This window comes from Arvicanthis niloticus, chromosome 8 (assembly GCF_011762505.2).
Source record: "Arvicanthis niloticus isolate mArvNil1 chromosome 8, mArvNil1.pat.X, whole genome shotgun sequence".
Lineage (NCBI taxonomy): Eukaryota > Metazoa > Chordata > Mammalia > Rodentia > Muridae > Arvicanthis > Arvicanthis niloticus.
This window is the reverse complement of record NC_047665.1, coordinates 58,935,375-58,959,140: the sequence shown is the minus strand read 5'-3', so window position 1 is coordinate 58,959,140 and position 23,766 is coordinate 58,935,375. Positions and strand designations below refer to the sequence as shown.

Below are 23,766 nucleotides of genomic sequence, written 5' to 3'. Positions count from 1 at the left end.
ATGAGGTCCCATTTATCAATTCTTGATCTTAGAGCCTGAGCCATTGGAGTTCTGTTTAGAAAATTTCCTTCAGTGCCAATGAATTCAGTGTTCTTTCCCACTTTCTCTTCTATTAGATTTAGTGTATCTGGTTTTATGTTGTGGTCCTTGATCCACTTGGACTTGAGCTTTGTGCAAGGTGACAAATATGGGTCTATTTTCATTTTTCTACATACAATGACAGCCAGTTAGACCAGCACCATTTATTGAAGATAAATTCTTTTTTTCATTGTATATTTTTGGCTTCTTTGTCAAAGATCAAGTAGTGTCTGTAAGTGTGTGACTTTATTTCTGGGCCTTCAATTCTATTCCATTGATCAATGTGTCGCTCTCTGTTCCAATACCGTGCAGTTTTTATCACTATTGCTCTGTAGTACAGCTTGAGGCAAGGGATGGGGATTCCCCAACAGTTGTTTTATTGTTAAGAATTGTTCTCACTATTCTGAGGGTTTTTTTTTTTTTATGCCTTTCCAGATGAATTTGAGAATTGCTCTTTCCATGTCTTTGAAGAATTGTGTTGGGATTTTGATGGGGATTGTGTTGAATCTTTAGATTGCCTTTGGTAGGATGGTCATTTTTACTAAGTTAATTCTGCCAATTCATGAGTATTGGCAATGTCTCTATTTTCTGAGGTCTTCAATTTCTTTCTTGAGCTACTTGACATTATTGTCATACAGATTTTATTTTGTTAGAGTTACCCCCAAGATATTTTATATTATTTGTGGCTATTGTAAAGGGAGTGGTTTCCCTAATTTCCTTCTCAACCTGTTTTTCTGCTGACTTCTATCTGTGGAAGTTTAGCTAACTAACTCATTCATTTCACAAAATTATTGAATGCCTTTGGAATTAAGCCTAGATTGGCAAGCAAAACCAAAGATTATTAATATAAGTTAGAAATCTTGCACTTCTAACAAGGCAGTGGTTATGGTGTTAGGGGTCACTTGATATAAGCATTAAAATCAAAAGACTATTTGCAAATAATGATGGCTAGACACTAAATCATGGCAAGTAGCAAGTTCCCACAAAGGCTTTACATGGAGACTCTAGAGGAGGCCTTTCTAAGGTGGTGACTTTGAATCTGAAAATGAATAAGGAGGAATAAGCTAATGATAATGAGGAAGAAACAGTGACCACAGCGACCACAAGAACCTTATGGCCCTACTGCATTTGCCAAGAACAAGTGAAAGTGGATACAAAGAAATGGGAACAGACTGAGGGAGGGGAAGTTACAGAGTCTGAAGTAAAGAACACTAGGATTCTGCAACATGGGATTCTCACTCTGGTGAAATCAGTGGTCCTTCTGTGCACTGCAGGATGTTCATCCACAGCCCAGGTCTCTCCTTACTACATTCCAGTATCATCCTTTATACCAATAGTAAACTTCAGAAATGTCTCCATATATTCTGAAATCCACTTGAGTGTGGGGGAGAGGAAGTGAGGTCGAAATTGCCTCCAGTTGAAAATTGTTGCTTTGAAATACTATAAACTAAGAAGGAATTGTTGGTGGGATTTAGGCAGGGAAGGAACAAAAGGATTTTATATAGAATTTTAGAAGACAATGCCAAAATTAACCATAGCAGGGTTGGAACAATGTCTCAACAGTTACAAGTACTCGCTGTTCTTGGAGAGGACTTGGTTTCAGTTCCTAGCAACCATGTAGAGGAAAAGTCACTAATATAAGGAACACATAGTGTAGACCTTGTTTCATAGTTCAGATAAAATGACAAATGAAACCTATTCATGTTGATTTTCAAACCACTGATAAGAAAGGGTTAAAGAGATAGTATGTTTGGAGCTTCCAAGAAAGTTTGTGATGATTTACATCTCAGCACTGAGGAAAAGAATATCTTTAAGCTTTCTTACCTCAGCAATTGACATCGAATTACTGAGAGAAAAATAGGAGGAACAAGATTGGAGTTGTGATGAAGGAACTGAAATTTTAATTTAATATAATAATCAATGGGCTGTAGGTATGATTCAGCATTTAAAAGCCTCCTGGAAGACCAGAATTTGATTTCCAGCCCTCAATTCTGATATATTATAACCTTTAGATTTTCCAGCGTCTAGGGATGTGAGAACATCTTCTGGCTTTTGCGGGTGGTCAAATTTAAAGGCTTATACAAGGTACAGATACACAAATACAATTTTAAAAAAATCCTTAAAAACAAATTGCTAAATAGAAGCCTAAATAAATAATTGCACATGCAAGACTGAATTCCCAGGACTGGAGCAACTTCCAATAATAGTTCAATGACATCTTTTCAGATGATATGTACTTTACTTTCATGGGAATGTCATAAACAAGAGTCACAAATTGAATGGTTTAATTCCATGAAGTTTATCATTCCAAAGTTCAGAAAGCTAGACCCAAAGGTAACGTGTTAATAGGGTTAGTTCTGTCTGAGAGGTAAGAAGAGAAAATGTTTTTATCCTTTCTTTGACTTAGGCATTTATTTTTCTGAACATCTTTGAAGTCATTGCTTAGTAGAAATATCATCCCAATCTGCCTTCAAATTCACAAAGTCCGAAGCTGTTTTTGACTGTGTACGAGTGTTCCCTTTTATACAGTCATTAATTATATGGAATTAGGGCACATACTGTCCCACTCTGAGTTTGTCACAATTTACATAAGTGCATTTTCCATGCCCTATATATTAAAATATTACATGCTTAATAATACTTTATGTCAGTATATAATCAGCAACTACCTTGGCTACACAAAGTATAATTTTCAGATAAATTATATTTTGATGTACTAGAGTTTAGGTTTTTATCATAGAAATTTTGAAGTACTAAGCTAACCGCATATAATAACATGAAATGTTAATTTGGATGACATTTGAGGTGACAGAACGTGATAAACTATCAAGAAAATGGTAGCAAACAAAGTAGAGGCAGGTTAGGATACAGAAATTTGGAGACACTAAAGTACACAGATCAGAATTTTTGGAATCAGAACTAAACAAATTAATACAACACTCTTAAGAAGTAACCACAATATTGAAGGAAAAATAAGCATTTTGACCAAGAAAGGAAAAAAAAAAAAAAAACAGAGAAGAAAGTTCTTCAAATAAAAGAAGTGATTAACTGAGAGCTAGAAAACTGAAGAATTAACTACTAAATTCTTCACAATTGAAGACTTCTGTGAGCTAAATAAAAAGGATAGGAGATGGAAGTCTGATAGAAAAGAGTTTAAGAGAGAAAATGAGATGTGTTTAATGATGTAAACATAAAAAATTGTTTTGAAGAATATTTCTTGAATAAAGAATTAGAGTTACAAAAATCAGATTTTACAGTTTTTTTTTGGAAGGGATCAGTCTTAATTGGTGTTCTATTGGCGTGAAGAGACACCTTGACCATGGCAGCTCTTATAACAGAAAGCATTTAATTGGAACTTGCTTAGAGTTTCAGAAGTTTAGTCCATTTTCAGTGTGATGGGAAGCATGGTGGCACACAGGGTATAGTGCTGGAGAAGGGGCTGATTGGCAGGGAGCATGAAGAAGGAGTCACTTGCCCTTGCTTTGTCTTTCCCAACCTCTAAGCCCACATCTACACTTCCTCCAACAAGGGCACAGCTTTATTCTCTTCAAGTAGTGCCACTCCCTAAAGATTCAAATATATGAACCTATTGGGCCCACTCTTGTTCAAACCTTGACCTGATCTCTCTGGGAATACTAATTGTCCTCTAAAGTCTGATTTTTGCACCTTTAGTTTTGGTTTGAGTTAATTAAAACCTTACAGTCATTTATAGTCACACAAATTCCTATTTTTATCTGAAAGATAAATCTTCAACTAGTCATATTCATTAAATCATTTATAAAAGGTAACTACTCCAGGCATAATATAAAAATATATTTGAATCATAGGTGAGAATTTAATTATATCTATATACATTCATTTTACTACAATATTAAAAAGCTTTCAATGGTGCAGCATAGGTAATAACATGACAACAAAATATATTAGAAATATTATCGGTTTTCTTTCCATATACAGATTTTTAAAAACATGCAACTGTGACATTTCAAATTATTTTGTAGTACTTATATCTAAACTATTTAATGATTAAATATTGTTTTCTAAAATAGCTGACATGTAATATATGTATAATAAAAAATAAATGTTTCTGTCACATTGTAAAACTCAGAATCCAATATGTTTTAATTTAAATTTGTTGAGAATTTAATCATACATTAGTTCTGTTTTTACATCATTTCTACCTCTTCCCCTTCAAATCCTCCTGTGCCTACCCTCTTTTTCCTCTCAAATCCTATGCCTCTTCACCTTTAATTATTTAATTCTTAGTGTTGCACACACATACACACACACACACACACACACACACACACATACACATACACAAATTTGGGTGTAATACATATATAATAATATATTTATATTTTCATTTTTAATTATTACTGTGTTATATATGCATATCTACTCAAGATACTTTATATACATTTAATAGTGTGTGTGTGTGTATCCATGTGTTTAGGGCTAACTACTTGGGATTGGATAATCTATCAAGTTCACCCCCCTCCCCTTGGGAAGACTAAAATCTCCCTTTGTCAGCATCCACTGACTGCCTGTACCTCCTCATCTAGGAAGAGGGCCTTGTAACAATTCTTCCATCTTGTTGGCATGTCAACTGGTGCTGTCATTATTTAGAGAACATTGACTCTGCAAGTTTTAGCACACACACTTGAAAACAGTACATATCCCCATAAAATTAGCAATTGACTTCAGAAGTAGAACAAATTTATGTAGATGGCTTATACTTTATAAACAAAACTATGCTTTTTGATATCAGCTAATTCCTAACATCAAGTATCACAAATCATTTCTCACATCATAAGAATTAGATGAGACATTCCTTTTCCTCCTCTCATACATGTCTTCCTCAACATTAAAGCAACTGAAAAAGTTGTGTTCTGGTATTTTCCCTTTTTACTGCAAATAGATACCCTTGGGGCATCTTGGTGCATAGTTAATAAATGCTAAAGAAAGTGTTTAATATTGGAAACATGGACATGAAGTGGGAATGGATTGAGTGGACTACTCTAATGAAGAGTAGCATTTAGTTCATAATGGCCGGAAGTTGCGGCTTAAACCTTCACTAATCAGAAGGAAACCAAATCACAAATTGCTAATCATGACTTTCTTCTCATTCCCAAGAAGATTAAGGGAAAATAATGCAAAGAAACTCACAGCAGGATCCACTGGGTATCTCGAATGCTTGTATTTATCAGTGAAAGGAAAAAGAAGAAAAGAAAAAAAAATTAATCCCAAGTGATCTTTAAGTCGCTATTCTTTTGTAAGTGGCACTTGACTTTTCCTGTGTGTTCCTGCGTGTGGGAGTGTGGATAATCAATGCTTTTTAAAAGATTCTGTCAAAGAAAGCATAAGGTTCATGCTGAGGAAACCGCACAACCGCCAGGAAACTATTGTTTTAGTCCTGTTTCTATTTGTTCTCCTGTATTGACACAGCATGAGGAGAAATGCAGAGGCTGCTGGGAGGAAAGAGGACAGCTTCTCAAATACAACCCTTTCTTTCCAAATGTAGCCCTCCTATCGGGTAGAAAAGACCAGCTGTAATGTTGAGTTTACCTCCCTTTTGCAAGCATAAAGAGCAAGATGCACCAACTGTGTTCCTAATTCAGGGCTCCCAGAGTCGCTGCCTTCTTCCCATGGTTTCATAGCAATTCTTAGTTACTGTAAATAGTCTGAGTTAACTAAAGGGAATGTAGTAAATGGGAAGGGTGACTTCTTAAACATCCTGAATCCTCCAGAAAAAAAAAAAAAAGACACATTTACAAAGGCAAAGTTAGTGTCATTGTAACCTAGAATACTTAGAGTCAGAGGTAGGGAACAGACTGGAGAAATGCCTGGAAAAATGCAAACCTTTTTAATCTACATTGTGAACATTGTTTCACAACCCTACAAATTTAACAAGAACAAAAATAGGTTGTGTTTAAGTTTAGTAATGAGTGGTATGTAAAATGTCTTAAAAAATTTGTGAAAAATACATGACCTAGTGTAGTTGTTTCAATATGTTAAAAACTGTATAGTGCAAAATGTTTTCATTTTTACTTCACTTATTTACTTTTTGTATATTTAATAAGATATCATCTTATTTATGGGAGTACCACTGACATAAGTGTCAGCAAAATTGTGCTTTCTTCCTTTATAAAATATACACATGTGTAGGTGATAAACAGTAGCGTTCAGAAGATTTTATTAACAGCTAGCCAGCTGAAGATTAAATTGTTCCAAACAACTTTGCTTCATCTGAATGTTTGAGTTGTTACCTGTTCTTATTCAGTGCCATCTCATACCAATCTGAAGCAACTTTAATGTTTTCATCTCTGCTTTCCAATAGCAGAGAGGATGTTGTTTGTTATTTTACTTATAACTGTTAATTATGTGTTTCTTTCTTCACATGTCCTCATTCTTTCTAGGCTTCTGACTCAGTTTGGGGATTGTTTCCACAGATTCGTGTACAGTTTGGAACCTAACATTGCTAAGACACATATACTAATTCACTCCAAGATTCTGCAAACAATGGTTTTATTCACTCGGTGGTATATCCAGAATCTGTGTTTGTTAGACAAGCATCAGCAAGCAACTCAAGATATATTGATTAGGAGAATAATAGCCCAGATGAATAGGCATGATATATTTTGCCTTCTGCGAAACTGCCTTCTCTCTCCACTGTATGTTATTGTCAAAGTGGGATCCCAGAAATATAATATGTGGTGGAATGTGCAGGAGGTCCTGGGTTTGGTCTCTCTGTACCACCTAAATGTTTTAAAGATTCAGAGTACCTCTAAAATATTTTTAAATTTCCAAATTATTTATTGGATAACTAAATTTGTCTCAAATAAGTAAACAGAAAAATAAGACTAGATATTTTTCATGTATGCCTCTTTTGATAAAAATGTCAAAACAATCCTTAAGTACATGTCTTAAATAGAGTAAATATGGTTGATGTATTATTAAAGACAATTTACGAATATATCCATTTTCTTTCTGTCCTGGGTAAATATTAAGAAAGAAATGGGAAGGAAGAATAACAATGGCAAAAGAAATACTCAATGGTAATATGACTTCTGTTTTGCATTTTATGTAAAAACTGTAAAGAAAACAACCTAATGCTTGCCTCATGATGGGAAATTGGTTTCCTATGGAAGGAGTAGAGTCTGATAATATTTTTTTCTGTCTCTTTTCTCTCTGACAAATATTAGTGTTCCTATAGTTGTTTCTGTTTACCAGCTCAGAGTTAAGAAAGACAGCTGTATTGTTGCTTCTTAAGTGCACAGAGTATGTTTAGAGCATAAACCCTGAACTGATTGCTGGAAAAATATGTTAGAACTAATAAACAAATTCAGCAAGGTTTCAGGGATTAAAGTTAATATAAAAAATCTGTAGTATTTTCAAATGTCAATAGTATATTACATAAAAGAGAAGTCAATAAAGAAGCCACTCACAACAGCAATCATAAAAAATTCTAGAAATAAATAAATGGAAATGAGAAACACTAATAAAAGAAATGGAAGCAAACACACATATACGTGTGCTCATGCACAAATATATGCATACATATTTACACAGAGGCATATACACACATGTATTACCATGCAACACCAACATTTATACATATACATGCACACACACACATGCAATGTAATGGTATCCTGTGTTCTATTTCATGAATTAGAAAAATCAATATTGTTAAAATGACAAGCTGTCTAAGGAAATCAACTTTAGGGTAATTCTCATATGTATGTGTATGAGTAGGTGCATTTGTATGATATATGTGTATGTAATGTTTATATATATACATATATATATATGTTTTGTGTGTGTGTGTGTTTGTGATGTGTGTGTGCTTGTGTATGTATAACTATGCATGGAATTCTACTTACCACTTGAATATGTAGTCCTAAAACTCAAAATCATAAAAACTAAGCAAAACAATAATAACCCTATAAATTCAAACAGTAAAAGGCCACATACCACAAACTGAACAAAAGTTCAGTAGCATCTGATGAGGAGGTACGGGCCAAGTCAAGAGTTATTAAGATAGCATTGTTTTAACAAAACAGACATAGTGGTAAATGGCAAATAAGGAAGCCTAGAAGTCAAACATATCTCTCCAACCCACTGATTATCAACAAGGAGGCTAAGAATGTGGGTTCTATAGAAATGATGGTACTTTCAATAAATGCTGGTATAACTGAATTAGTATTCAATTACAGCACACTGAATGGATGAACCCCTATTCCTTACCAGTACAGGATTTAATTCTTCAAGACATTAAACCTAAGACATGAAACTAGGAAACCAGTGGGGAAACATAAGAGAGTAGTCCAAAGAATTTTAATAAGTAAGAAAAATTAAAGAAGACCCCACACATACAAGAGAAATGATAAAGTTAAGGTTGTATCAAACTAAGTCTTCCTTCCCTGCAAAGGAAATAACCAATTTCATGAAGAGGTAAGGTAAATAACAGAAGAGACTATTTTCAAATTAAATAACCAGTACATGTGGGAGACTCCAAAATGCTAACGGTGAAAAGAGAACTAATGTGATTAAAACCTGGACAGTAAATCTAAATAGACATTTGTAAAAGACAGACATACTTATGACAAACAGGTATATGGAAAAATACTCAATAAATTCAGAGAAATCCAAATCTAAACCATAATGAGCTGTCACTACATCCTATTATGAAAAAATACAAAAGCAATGCGTATGGACAGGAACACATGGCAGAAAGAACTTTTTGCCTTGTGGCTCATGTTATAAATTAGTACATCTATGGTGGAGAACAACTTGAAGGTACTTCAAAAAATTAAAGTAGAGCTATGTGATCCAGAGCTCTCGTTCCTGAGTGCAAATCTAGAGGAACTGAAACACATTTATATCTCTAGATTGATCGTACTATTTACAATTTCTGAGAGTTGGAAATAACCTATATATCCTTCCATGATGAATGAATTAAAATAAATGAAATAAAATATGCGCTGAAAAACTATTCAATCGTTAAAAAAGCATAAACTGGCTATTGATAATAATATTATCTGGAAGTCATCATGTTAAGTGAAATAAACTAGGCAGAGATAGACCACATGACCTGACTCACATGAGAAAAATCAAACAGGTTGACCTCAACATTTGAAAGTAGGACCATATCCAGGAACAGGATGGCATGGAAAGGCTGATATATACACTAGGTACAGTTAGACGGGAGCAAGATATGCTGGTGTACATTGAAAGTATCAGTAAATATTGTTTCATAGTAGCTCAGAAAACTACAAGAAAAGATTTAGACATTTTCTCCACAAAGAAATGGTTATAGTTTGACAATATTAGTGTGTACTACCTACTTTAAACATGCTGATATTGCCTCATATTTAAATTATCTCATTTGGTATAATTTTTGTAGTTCTATGTATAGTGAACAGTTCATAGTGAATAAGGGGTTGTAAAGTATGTTTTCATTCTAAATAAATAAGGCTTAGTTCTAAGTAGTTTTATTTTTTATCTTAACTTTTATATCTGGTGTGTGTTTGCAGATAGATAGATAGATAGATAGATAGATAGATAGATAGATATATTGATGGATATTGGTAGATATATAGGTATCTATATATAGATGATATATATAGATATATAGATGATATATAGATTGGTAGATAGATAGATAGATAGAGATAGAGATAGAGAGATAGATAGATAGATAGATAGATAGATAGATAGATAGAGAGAGAGAGAGAGATAGATAGATATCTGTATAGATATATGGATGGAGATAGAGATGTATATTGAACATGAGTTTGTGTAAGCCAGAGCTATGCTAAGTCTCTTCCTCTATTACTTTTCTACCCTATTTGGATGTCAGCGTCTCTCTGAAAAACCTAGAGCTCAGTAAATGGCTAGACACAATGACCAACAAGCCACAAGGATCCTGTCATTTATATTCAACACTGGGATAACAGGTTTGTCCTGAAAGTCTTGATTTTTTTATGTGGGTGCTGAGGATGTGAACTCAGGTTCTTATGCTTGTATAAGAAGTACTTTACAAATAGAGACTACTCCTATCTCTAATCGTTAATAGCCACATGAGGAAAGCCTTTACTACCTGAATTTTAAAGATAAATAAAACTAATGTACAGAGGGGATTAAAAATACTGGCACATAGTCTTAAAGTTAATTGGTAATATCATTTAGAACTAGAAATAATGTCTTCCTAATTTAAAATTTAAGATCTCCTTTCTTTTAGGGAGAGCCAAAATATAATTCATGTTTCCATTCAGAAATTAGAATGCTATTCTAAATAATTAGTGATGATTAAGATATGATTGTTGGAAACAGGAGATGAGCAAAAAGGACTGAAGATAATGCCTAATTTCAGTACACTGTCTAGCATGAGTCCTAGTGTCTCACATAAACAACATCGTTGCTAAACTATGTTAATTGAGCCGTGCCTGTTAGATTTGCTTCTCAGAAATGACAGGAAATTAAACACCACATCTCCCATAGCAGCTCTCCAATAAAACCTTGTGCTTATGAGAGGAGTCAAATCACAATTAAAAACCATCGGTTTCCATTAGCTTTTATCCCCACTCCTACCTCAATCTCCACCCTTTCACATTTTCCACATTCCTGCATGCTTCTGGAGATATCTAAATTGAGCTGGGAAAAATGGCATGGAGAACTCTAAGATTAGTGCCTCCTATGCAAATCATTTTGTTGTTTAATTGCACATTTTATTAGTCTCTTATTTTGTAGATCCATTATATTATTAAAACATGTGCTGGGGTTTGTTGTGTGAAACTATTCCTGAGATGTTATGAACAAATATCTACTCAACTCAAAGAACAAATCACAGAAAAAGGAATGATACCATCTGAGTCCAACTTGGTGAGCCAACAAGTTTATTAATGTACTTACAAGTATAGATTAAAATGAATGACAAAAACCTCCATAAAGCTCACACTAAAAGCCTATAGCAGCAGGGGTGATATCTCATGAAATCTGGAACCTTAAAGATATGCACAGAATTTGAAGATAGCTTATCATGTCTGAATGATTCCTCTCCTCATTTGTCCTTGCTGCTTGCATACTTACAGAGGGCAGAGCTTTGTGAATCAACTAAATTCCAGGGATTTCCCGAGACTTATGAGATATCTACTTCCTGTTTTAAAAATGTCCTCCTCCTATCTGATTTTCCAAAGTTTCAATGAGCTTCCCTCTGGGGTAGAATTGTTTCAATTTACAGGAAATTTCCAGACAGCAGGTTTATATATAAAATATTCATTATAAGCCCATGTGTTTGAAAACCTGGTACTCAGATGGTAGAATTATTTGGGAAGGTTTTTGAATTTTTAGGGAATGAACTCTTTCTGAAAAATGTGGGTCATAGGAGGTGGAGGTGAGTGTTCTTGAGTGTTTATAACCTAGCCCCACTTTCTTTTTATCCTCTGATTCTTGACTGTGGGTTTAATGTAACCAGCTTGCTTTCTGGTCCTGTTGCAATGATTTTTCCAACAAAACTAAATTTATCCCCTGAAACTGTAAGTCAGAATGTACTCTATCCTTAAATTGATTTGCTTAGGTCTCAGGAAAAGTAAGTAATAACATATGAAAATAAGTAAAATGGGGGCAGTGATATGGCTCAGAGAATAATAGTGTGGGCTGTCAAGCCAATGATCTGAATTTGATTCTCCAGGACCCACATGATGTTTGGAGAGGACTGACTTGTATAAGTTTTTTTTTTTTTTTTTTTTTTTTTTTTTTTTTTTTTAAATAGCATGTGCTACATCTTGTGCTCTCTCTCTCTCTTTCTCTCTCTGTCTCTCACTCATTCACATATACATACACAGACACACATACACTTAATGAGTAAATGTTTTACAAGTAGAAGAATGAGTAAATAAAAAAATATTTATTCTTAAGCTTAAAGTGTTATCACATGATCTCTAAATTTTCCAGCCTCCCCCAACACCTGACACCAGTGGCATTTTAAATATAAATGTCATCTAGAAAAGACCTTAGGATACTGGCAAGTTTTCAGGTAGATGTCCTATTCTCTAAAGTCAGTAATTGATAATGATCAACTTTAAATTCTATCAAATTATTTTCCATCAAGTAATATTGGATTGTACAACATCCTAGTGAGCGTAATAATAAAACATAGGTTTTCATGTTTTAGACTTTTAGGTTTATGGAGCTTTTATTTAGATACAGTGAAATGAGTGTTTTCCAGTGCATCATTATATAAACTTGAAAAATGTGAACCACATGTGATCTTCTCTGTAATGAAGACATAGAAATCTTTCATTAAAATCACTCTTGATCATTTGTAGAATTCAAATACAAGCTCTAATTAATCACAGTAACATTATAGATGGTATTATATGACCTCATATCAGTATTAAAAATACAATCATTTTATCTGAGTTTCTCTTGCATAGCATTTGTGGAATTAGTATATTAATTCTGATTCCTATATGCCATTAATCACCAATATATTCATATGTTCCTTCAAATTTTGCTTTAGATTGTTCAATTGTTGCAAAAAAGAATTAGTAACTAAATACTTTGTTTTACCTTTCATTTTTGCCAATTCTCATGTCTCTTCCTGTGAATCCAGTCTTCTGTTTTATATATTTTACCTGACATAATAGCTTCATTTTACATTTCTTACAATTTAGTAGTAGAGTACTATTGCTAATAAAATATATCAGTGCTTTGTTTGACTAACGGGGGTCTCCATTTGGACATTGGTTTTGAAAGACAGTTTAACTAAGTATAACATTCTAACTGAATATATTTATATCTTTCAGGAAATGACCCATGTCTCCTATTGTTTAAAATTTTGTGATTTTCTGTCTTTGGTATGAATTGTTACCTTGTTTTCTTTTACTACAATCATGTCTTGAAGATTTTCAGATGTTTAAATTTTATGTATCCATGAATCACATCCTTGTGAATTTGTGTTTACATTTGGATGTGTTTGTGTGTGTGTTTACACTTTATTGTCATTTGAATGTTTTATCCTGGAATTTTCTTTGTCTGTATCAGTTTCTGAAAATAAGCTCTCCCTTTGTATCCTGCTTCTGTTCTATTCTTTATTCTTCTTAGAGTCAAATTATGTGTTTGTATGTGACCACTTGGTATTTTCCACTGTTCTTCAGTGACTTGTGCTGAATTATTTTATGACAAATGTAAATATAATACAAAACAAACAAACAAAACCACATGACATCTTCAGTCCCTAAACTATTCGAAACTTTTTCTGCTTTGAGCTCTCTTAGTCTTCTACACTAATAGAGGATCTGTTTTCTCATTCCTTCCAGAAACTACTATTAATCTTTCCTTTGATTCCATGGCTATGAGATTTTCCTCCATTTTCACCACAGTAGATGGTTTTGTTTCATTTAATATGCAAAACAATGTCAAGCTTCTAACATTTTTCATAGAATTTTCTCCATTCCTTGTAGCCAGCATTGTCAATCAAAAATTCAGTTGAATTCAATTGAATGCACTCACGTTCAGCAGGGCTTAGTAAAGTCTGTAGAGTGAAATAATTGCCAACACAGATAATTTTCCCTACAATGTGTGTAACTTTTAGGTGTTTGACAGTTTCATGAAAATCTTTATCAATTCCTTATCAAATGATAAAGCTAAATTCTTCTCACCAGACTACATGGTAGGTGAATTTTTTGCTTGTTTTCTATTAGAGATGAATTGGTTTCCACATTCCACTTCAACTTATGGTCACCAGATTTCCTTGAGCTATTATTGCAGTGACTCATAGTCTTTGGTTATTGCTAGAAAATTCACTCTTGGTATATTGGGAGAGCTGTCCTTTCTACCTTTCCACATCCTAGGAAAGGTCAGTAAATATGTTTTAATATTGTGTCTAAGCACTACATTCTTACAGTCAGAAAATTTGCCTGCAAATAAAACCATGAAAATTCATAAGTGCCATGCCTGTTAGCTTAGGGAACTTTTCAGGATCTGTTCAGATGTCTGTTGATGCTTGCTAAGTCTGTGCAATTCTGTCAGACATAAAGTCTTTTGTGTCAGACAAAGTATTTGGAAATATCATCCAATATTTTGATTGTGATGAAATGTCAAATAAGTTAGAGTATTATAGCGGTTTTAGGGGTTTGTACATTTTCCTAACCAGGTGGGAACTGCAACTGAAAAATATTTCCCTAAGGTCAGTGTCATTTTATTATATGTATTCTATCTATTATACATAATGTATTAATATAATACATAATATATTATGATAAATATTATATACATATATATATATATATATATATATATATATATATGACTTTAAGAAAAATGTAGCATGCCCATTAAGTATACATAAAAAGAAAAAAAGAAATTTGGTCACAGTCACTAAAATATTAATATGAAATCTTCAGATAGGTGGGAGATGGCTGTCTTTATCTATATTTAAAATTCATTAAACCTACAAAGATCCAGAATTCAGTTTAAAACACAATTCTTAATATATACTTTAATATAACTCATTATGAATTTATTTACTTGCAATTTTGATACAACTCAGTTTACTGACATGATGGAGAGACTTATTATTTCAATCTATAATTACTAAAATATAACATATGTAGGCTTATAAGTCTTAACTGGTAACTTTATTAAGGAAATACACTTTCAAATATTTACTAGAACTACTCTTCATACTTATGATTATTTTTATAAGGCTAAAAGCATTAGTTAAGTATTTGGGAAGCTTTATTACTCAGACCACTGAAGTGCTTTAAAACAATAATAATTATATTTAATTTATAATTAATATTTAACTGTCAATGGCAGATAGTCAATCAAGCTTTTAAATAGCACTAAATTTAATCAATGCCCTCTTAAAAGTTTTTTAATTTGTTAGCATATAAATAAGGAGCAAGTTTTATAATGAGAAATAAAAGATTTATCACGTTTGTGATTTTAATGGGTGAATTAAACAAATGATGTACTAATTTTTAAAATAAAATAGAATGATTTTTTTATGCCCATAAATAAATTCAATTATAATACATGAAAAATATTGTACTCTCTGTTTTCCAAGGAGCAATTAATTGTATTATGCCCTTTTAGGGAGTTATGTAAGGTAGTTTGAATAAGAATGTCCCCAGATGGTCATTTCTTTATTGGGAAGTACAAGGAGGTATGGGATTGATGAAGGCAGTGTGTCACTAAGAGTGGGCTTAAAGGGTTCAAGAACCACACATTAGTCTAGTGTCTCTCTGACTACCTGCCTGTATCAGATTACAAAGCTCTCAGCTGTTGCTTCACTACCACATTTGTCTGCTTCCTGTCATGTTGATAATGGACTAATCCTCTGCGAGTGTAAACATGTCCTCAATTAAATGCTCTCTTCTATATGCCATTTTGGTCATGGTTCTCTTCACAACAATAGAAGAGTAACTAAAACAATAGGATTGTTATAAAAACCAGTATGTCTTATTGTAATTGAAGATGAAAAGCAAATAGTAGATAGTAAATAAATTCAATATTTGTTCACCAATTTAGGATAAAATTTAAGACACTGCATAAATTAAAATTATTTCTTCTTTTATTTTTCTGGAGGACATTTATTTTTCTTCACATGATGATGCATCACTGGGACTAAATGTTCTCATTAAACAGTAGAAAAACAAAATTTGTCATTTCTCAAAGTGTACCCCAAAAAATCACCCTATATAAATTAAAAGAATGAATACATTTACAGATGTCAAAGCAACTGTTCCTAACTCAAGACCAGTCACAATCCATGGCAGTCAGGAAACACACACATACACACACACACACACACACACACACACACACACACACAGAATGGAAGCTGGGTCCTATGGCTCAGACTTTCCCACCTTGCTTCACAGTCACCAAGTTTCCAAACTTCCTAGACTAAGAACTAAATCAAGATACACACAGGGTATTAAACATATACCAAGGAAACAATTAACTTGAATACAAGGTCAAAAACCAGCATTTGCTGATCCAAAGCTGATATCAGATACAAGCTTAGAGAAGAAATGTCTATTCAAAGGCTTCTTCCAGATTAGAGAGACTAGCATCAGGTGTGTACATTTGGCAAGGCAAACTGACACTTCAGGATCAACTCCTACATTTGGTTCCTGGCACCTGCTCATTCCATCTGGAAGCATTTGCAGTGGACCATGGAGGGCCTCAACATAAACTCCTGTTTGCTGATCCACATCTGTGGGAAGGTGGAGAGTGAGACCAGAATAAAGCCTCTAATCTAGACTCACTACTCGCACTCAGGGGGAGCAATAATCTTTTTTTTTTTCTTTGTGCTGGGTGCTAGTGCTGTGATCTCCTTCTGCTTCCCATCAGCAATGTCTGGACACATGTTTGTACCACCAGGCAGCAGTGTGATGGCATACAGAACCTTGTGAATGTCCACATAGAACTTCACAATGGATTTGAAGGTAGTCTCATGGATACCAGACGACTCTATACCAAGGAAAGAGGGCTAGAAGAGAACCTCTAGACACTGGAATTGCTTATTGTTAATGGTAATCACCTGCCTATCCATCAACTCATAGCTCTTCTCCAAAGAGGAAGAAGATGCAGCAGTAGCCAACTCTTGCTCAAGGCAATATAGCACAATTAATGTCACTCACAACCTCCCACTTAGCTGTGGTGGTGAAGCTGTAGCCACACTCTGTCCAGGCCTTCATGAGGTATTTTGCAAAGTCCCAGCTGGGTCCAGATGTAAGATGGCCGGGGCAAAGGGATAGCCCTCATAGATGGGCACTGTATTTGTGATCCTGTCATCAGATTCTAGTATCTTGTTAATATTTATTTTCAAGTTGACAGGTTCTAGAATTTCCTAGATATGTCCATGAAGGCATTTTACCTGAGTTAGGTGAGGCAGAAACATCTACCCTAGAGCTTTCTGACTATCTCTTTCTCTGCTTTCATGATTGTTGGTGCAAAACCTGGTATCCTGTGTTCCTGTAACTGAGAATTCCATATATGGATGGTGTGTACCAGCCAACTGTGAGCCATAGTGCACTCTGCCTTCTTTATGTTGTGTTTGTCAGTTGTTTTGTCAGAGCAGTGAGACAAGTCACTAATGAAGATATAGAAGTTTAAAAAATTAATTACATTTTATGGCACATACAAGAAAGTATGTAATGTGATATATTTTTCCAGCAGCTACAAAGGACATGATGTTTGTGCACAATTTAGTGTGGTATAGTTCAAAGCTGTGTAGCAGACATGAACTTCTACCTCTGATCAACTGTGAGATCCTGGCTCTTCTGGAACTCCTTAAAATATAAGCTCATTCACAGCAAAGCACAATATTTCAAAATTCTGTTGAGAAGGGAAATTCAAATAATGCACAAAACTTCTAGCTACAGTTAACACAGAGTCAAGATGGATCTGGCTTGCAGTGTGTGATCTGTTAATCATGATCCCCTTCAGGAGGAAGCTTAAACTTCTTACTAAAAGAGCAGAAAAGGTACTTTGAGGTTAGAAGCCTGCTTTTAGGGTGCTGCAGAGTATAATAATAGAAATTCACTTGAAAAGAAAGTGTCTACCAAGGTACAGCCTACAGAGTCTATTGCTAAAGAATAGCTGCCTAGAAAATGTTGTTGCAAGTTCAACTACAAAAGGATATAGAGGCCTCTTCAGCTTTTGTTCACAGGGAGCAGTAGAGACCTTGGGTTGTCTGAAGTATTTGGCATCATCCATGTAGTTCTCTTTCTGCACATAGGCAAGATGCAAAAGGTAAGGGCTTGCACAAAAACTAAAGAAAGCCTTTTGGGGTCAGGAACCATCCATACCCAATTCTCTGAGTGAGCTATGTATGAGGAGTAAATGTAAAGCCCGAGATACAATGCAGAATTTGGATATCACAGTCCAGAGACACACGGAGCAATAGCAAGGCACACTTTGAAAGAATTCATGTTGTGACTTTTACTGGGACATCATAAAGGCTCACCCTAAAGGGAGTAACACCGGCTCTGAGCTGGTGGCTAAACTAAATTAAAATAAAGGTGGGGAATGGAGAAAAAGAAAGAGTGCAGGGGGAGGGGAGGGAGAGAGTAGAGAGAAAGGGAGAGAAACAGGGAGACGGAGAGGGAGAAGAAGATGGAAAGGGATAGGGAGAGGGAGAGGGAGAAGGAGAGGGAGAATACACATGAAGTAAGTGTTAATCAGTCTAAGAAAGCTCCCACTGCCACAGCTGAAACTTAGTCTCACCACAAGGTTTCTCTTACCTTACAAGTCTTCATACTCAGACCATAAGCCAGAATAAACAATTCATTTCCCAAAATACATTCTGTCCAGTATTTGTATTTCAAACATACCTTGAAAGTAATTAAATCAATGGTCCTTGATTTGGTCAGGGATCTCTATAGGAATAAATTTGATAACTAGAATAAATGGGTATTAAAGAGAGATTTATTAGGTTGGCCTTCCATGCAAAAATGTCAATAAAAACTTTTTTAAGAAAAAAAAAAACATTGTTGCTAATGTACATAAGGATCAGAAAAAAAATTAATAGTCTAATCTATGAGGTGGCCAATTAGATCATTTGTATACTGTCTATAGATTATTACTGTAAATATACCTGTGTGTGACTGCATCTCATTTTATAGTAAGTGACATCACAATGTATACAACCTATGTTTTATTCTGCTCTTAAAAAATATTATTGTAAGGACAAATCCATATATATATATATATATATATATATATATATATATATATATATATCAACTCTTGCAATAGTTTTTTTTCAAGGAGCCAAGTTTCTTCAAAGGTCTCAGTGATGAACAGATGAGGGCACTGTGCTATAGTGCTCCAAATATTCAGTAGAGTTTGCTTGGCATCATCTGATATACCAATGGCACGGATATGGACAGCAATTCCTGTTCCTTAAGGAAAAGAAGAAAACTCTTCTTCAGCACAGTATTTTAATTATAGGGAATGGTTAACTTGAGTTTAGTTCCCAGACTTGTACTGATATTTAGAGAATAATAATATGCTGATGGAATATTCATCTGAACCTTCAAATTTTTTTATCTTTGATATAGAATGCTGTGAAAAGCTTATACCTAAAGCTTATTCTTACACAATCACATTTTTTGGTTAATTCATATTCAAAAATATAATCTCTTAATAAAAAGGAAAATATATGAAACCAAGCAGAATATTCTTTATCATCTTCTGTCAATAAGGCTTCTTTTTGATTGTTTATTAGATAAGCAATTTCTGACTTAAAAACAAAAGTTTTATTATGAATGTTTATTTTTAATCATGTTATCAAAATTAAGAAAATCTAAGAGGACAGTGTGAAAATGGCAGGAATTTCTGCTGGGGGAGGCTAAGTCCATGTTTCCTACATTGGAAGGGAAGGCCTTCCTTTGTCTTGACAGATGCTGCATTATTCCAGATAACAAAGAAATGGAGCCAAAGGAAACATATTATGAAGTTATAAACACTACAGTCCACACATGGAGCCATTCAGACCACTGGAGCTCCATGCTCTATGTAAAATAGGAAGTTTCTGCCTTGCCATCACTATACAAGTATTACAGTGGGGAGCAATTTATGAGAATTAAGATGAACTCAGGAATGTGGTGTGCTGGTATCATAGAGTTGTACATTGTAAGAGATTACTTGTATGATAGGTAAATCTTTATATTCATATTTGAAAGCAAATTTTCTTTGTTCATGACTTTGAGGTTTAGGAGCACCATGGAAGCAAGAGCAGAATCATGGGAGGAAATCTAGGTGACTCCAGCATAAAAGTCTCCAATACTCATAGAAACCCTAACTCAGAACAAATAAAGACTTGAGATTTTACATTCCAATTCTCTTAGAGTTTACAATTTTTTGATGAGTCTCAGAACTTCTTAGCTCAGACAGCATAAATGAGCTTTAAATCAATCACTAAATTCTTATCACTGATTTGAGCAGAAACTGATATTTTCTCTACTTCCAGTTTTAAGGCTCTCTATGAATTTGTTCACTTGATGCTATGTCTTTCTTCAATTTTTCAGAGTTTTGACAGGATAGAAAACATAAGAAATAAAGGAATGTACTTAATTTCAGCAATTATGGTGTAGATGAACATGGGTGACATTTTCAGACACAACTTTTTTTAGTATCAGGCTTGAAAATAATTACATTAAATATATCAGGGACCCCAGAGTTTCGAAAACAGTCTCTGATGCCTATAATATCAAGGGAAATATTGTTTAATATTTAACACAATATGTACATATGAATACAGACACAGATGAAAATATATAGAAATAAATAAAGTGTTTGAAGAAGACTTTATGTCGTAGCTGTGTTCTTGAGTTCATGTATCTAATTTATATGTGCAGATTTTAGAGTTTTTGTTTGGTTTCAAGTCTGCAAATTATTGAAGCATCACTATAATTCTAAATATAACATTCTCATGTGGTATAGAAAGAATCTCAATTGATATCTATCCACATGTTACAGATTATTTGTCTACACACACCTGGGTCAAGAGGGCTGACTGATAATATGCTATGTTTGTCCTCTTTAAGCAAACTATAACCCAAAGAGAAAGAGAAGTCAAAAAGGAGATATAATTAAAACAGATACAGAAGAAGTTAACAGCAGTAAAATAACCATTCATAGTAATATCTGAAAAGAGAAGTCAAATAGAACTCTGGCATCATATAGTCTATATGGATGTGACCTCATCAGAGTCTTAACCACAAAGGAAAAAGCTAGAGCTGAGGCAGAATAAATTTCCTAGGAGATAGAGCCAAAAGTGCCTTTGAACTTGGTGTTTTCAAAGAAATACAAAAGCATCAGCAAAGAGGATTTTCATAGGAGTCAGTAGTTTTAATCAATACATTTCAAATGATCTAACAGTTCAACCCTTTGTCTCTAATCCCTGCATATGCCCACAATATTTACCTTAGGCATAAGATGAAATTATTTTAATTCAAAGAAAACAAATTACCCTCCTAGGAACAGTTAGAATTTTTAATTATTTCAAGGGTGCTTCAAAATATTGTCATTTTCAGACTTCATACTGAAGTATTTGTTTGCTTTGGAGTGGAGAACAATGGAATTGCAAGCCATATTTACACTCTGAAACACAAACAAGCTCATCATACCACATGACTTCCAGCATAATCTAAGTAAGAGAACTTATAGGAAAGGAAACATTCAACAGCACAGAATGGCCATAATTAGTCTAGCCTGTCTTTGATAATGTGTGTGACATGTATGTAATCATGCTTTAATGGGTTCTGGAAGGATTAATAAATTGTGTGAACACATGGCTCAAATGCTCAGGGTCCTTAATTTTGTCTACGTGCATCATCTATCTCAGTATGTATCATGTATATAAATAAGGGCTTTTCTCTGAATAAAAAACTGAGGAAGAAATACTGTATATCTAGTTTATATGTAATTTTTCTCTAATACCAGCAGGACTTTAAAGTAGGTGGTAATAGCATTTTAGTCTCAATTTAATGTGACTATGAAGAATGGTTTGGGAGGAAAATTCTTCCAGGAAGGTGCATTAAAAAACAAAACAGAAACAGAAAACAAAACATGCCTTTGTTGCCTTGCTTGAAAGGAAAGGTTACCAAAGATATGGCTATGTAGAAATCCAGAGGAAGCAGCTAATTGTTTGGCTCAATGGATGTGAAAAGGTATTCTCATGAGAACTTATAACAAGACCTCAAATGAATTTCTCTGAATGGACAATGACTGGGAAGACTTGTGTGTCCCATTTGAATGTCCTGGGTAAATGTTTACATGTAAAGTAAAATATAAATATAACAAAAAGAAAAAATCCAAAAGAAAAGATATGTCAAGGTTAAGAAGAAGGCTCTTTGTGTATCCATAAGAGCTGACAGGGTACCTAGTCTAGCAAATACCCAAATACCATAGCAAATAAGAGACACTGTATCAAACAATGTAGATTGTGTCCATCCAAGCTGGTCTTCTGACCACTATACATATTCCATCCATATTCACACCTACACTCACACATATGATGAACACACACACACAACATGAATTCCATCTTTAGGTAGTTTTCACTGCACCATCTGACAATGGCAGAGATAACTTCTGCTCTACAGTATACAGCATGATGTAGGGATACCAACCAGGCTTCTTGACATTCATTATCTGGAATGTTCTTGTCACAGATGAGAAGGTTTAGTGTTCTGTTAGACCACCATGTAAAACTCATATGATGACAATTATTTTAAATAATTATCTTGTGTTTCTCACAACATTGATTTTGGAAAGTAAACTTTTTTAATAAAATGTAATATATTCTGATTACCATTTTTCCTCTCTCTACTTCTCCCAGATCTTCCTTCTCCTGCATCCACCCAAATTTCCATTCTTTCTTGCTCTCTCCCATTAGAAAGCAAACAGGTATATAATAATATCACTACTACTACTCCTTCTACTACTACTAGAAATACATGAGATAAAATAAAAGAATACAATCTAAAATAGAACAAAACAAAAACAGAAAAAAAGAAGCCAAAGAAAAAATGTAAGAAACACATATGGACTTGGACATTACGACATTCATTCCCCCCCCCCCCAAATCTCAGAAAAACATATAATCAGAAACTATAATATATAAGTTTAAATCTTCCCACATAAACCTGCATAACTCATTGAACCTGTAGAAATTGAGCTGGGCCCTGTATAGAGTCTTCATCTCTACTGACTATTATTACTATCACTGGAAGCTACTCTGCCTGATACCAAAGGAAAAAGGTAAACATCAATCGATCTAAAACCCTTGAGATCTACAATGGCGACATGCCTTAAAAAATTCAATGGTTCAGTAGTATCCCCAAAGTTATGGCAGGAGCCAACCACCATCTGATTAGAATAATTACTTTTGAAGACCCAAAGATGGTATCATATTGATTGCAAAAGCTTGTGAAGACCCCCAGACTCAGGAGACCCTTACTCAAGTCTCAGGAAGTCACGGCCACCCACAAACCTGGATGCAATGAGCAGAGGTTTATAGGGAGAGGTTTATTATTGACCTAGTCTAGCCAAGGTCAATTCGGTTCACTCACGCAGGAGTTGAATTGACAAAACCAGTCAGTCTGAGGAGGGTTTTTAAAGGCGGAAACCACAAATCAGGGGAGTTGGGGGGGGGAATGGTGAGGGGTTGTCAAAGATACATAACTTAAAACTAATGGAACATTTCAAAGGAACCCACCCTAAATGATTTAGAGTCATGTGAAAATCACTCTGCACACTCATTCTTCTCAAGAATGTAGTTTTACCATGTCATTGTGCCCTACCCTGTTATTTACCAATTATTTCAGATTAACTATTTCTCACTTGCTCCGGTCACTGCCCCACCTAGATGACTTGCATCTTTTTTGTGGTCAGGAATGCATCTTCCTGCTTTGGGCCTTCCTCACCCACAGGTGGGTTTTCTTCCCTGAGGCTTGAGGAATGTTAATCCAGCAAGTGTCCTCTGATTCAGGGATAATGTCCTCCACCTGGAATGTATCCCAGGGCAGTGAAGGCCTGAAATCTTACATCCAGCTCCACTTTCTGGAACTTGCATTCTTTTGCTCAGGTCCCTGTGTCTCTAGGGTAAAGAAAAAGCCTGTATATATTTCATAAAATGGTCTTTATAATTTTTCACTCTAC

The 23,766-nt window shown here is 34.4% G+C and overlaps 1 pseudogene; it reads right to left on the bottom strand.

Moving 5' to 3' along the window:
- Positions 1-16,237: 16,237 nt before the first annotated feature.
- Positions 16,238-23,766, bottom strand: part of LOC117713406 (actin, cytoplasmic 2 pseudogene) — a 96,576-nt pseudogene continuing 89,047 nt past the window's right edge.